This window comes from Rattus norvegicus, chromosome 3, assembly GCF_036323735.1.
Source record: "Rattus norvegicus strain BN/NHsdMcwi chromosome 3, GRCr8, whole genome shotgun sequence".
NCBI classification, from domain to species: Eukaryota; Metazoa; Chordata; class Mammalia; order Rodentia; family Muridae; genus Rattus; species Rattus norvegicus.
This window is the reverse complement of record NC_086021.1, coordinates 19408354-19409229: the sequence shown is the minus strand read 5'-3', so window position 1 is coordinate 19409229 and position 876 is coordinate 19408354.

The window sequence follows — 876 nt, the reverse complement described above, 5'->3', positions numbered from 1 at the left end:
TCTTTAATTTCTTTATTTCTTCCTTCACCAAGTTGTCATGGAGTAAAGCATTTTCAACTTCCATGTAAATGAGGACTTTCTGTCATTATTGTTATTGTTGAAGACCAGTCTTAGTGTGTGGTGATCTGAGAGAATGCATGGGATTATTTCTATCTTCCTGTATCTGTTAAGGTCTGTTGAGGGATCGATTATGTGATCAATTTTGAAGAAGGTTCCCGAGATCATGAGAAGAATGTATATCCTTATTTTTTAGAATGGAATGTTCTATAAATATCTGCGAAATCCTTTTGGTTCATAACTTCTATTGCTTTCTCTACATCTCTGTTTAATTTCTTTTTCCACGATCTCTCCAGTGATGAGGGTGGGGTGTTGAAATCTCCTACTATTATCATGTCATGTGCAATGTGTGCTTTTAGCTTTAGTAAGGTTTCTTTTACGAAACGTCAGGATTTCTCATGAACCATTTTTATTGCACAAATTCTAATGAAAATATAACATTCTGGTTCTTGAATTGATATTCTGAAATTTTAACTAGGAGAGGCAAGACCTCAGTCTCTAACTAGAGAGATACCTATACAAATACAGAAACTACCAATGAAAAGGAAGTTGCTCTGAAAATATTTCAAAATAAAAATAGTCATTTTCTGTGTAGGCTGTGGGAAGGTTGTTTATTTGTTTTTGTTTTTTTTGTTTTAATTTAATATGGAGAAATATTTACAGTACATCAAAATAAGTGTGAAAAGCAAAGCAATATCACAATAGAATCCCAGGCGTTCCAGCATTTTTTCTACAAGAGCAGAGTCTACTGAATTGTCAAGCATGTACAACAGGACTCCTGATTCATAATTGTCAGAACTTTAAGTCTACCCTATGTTC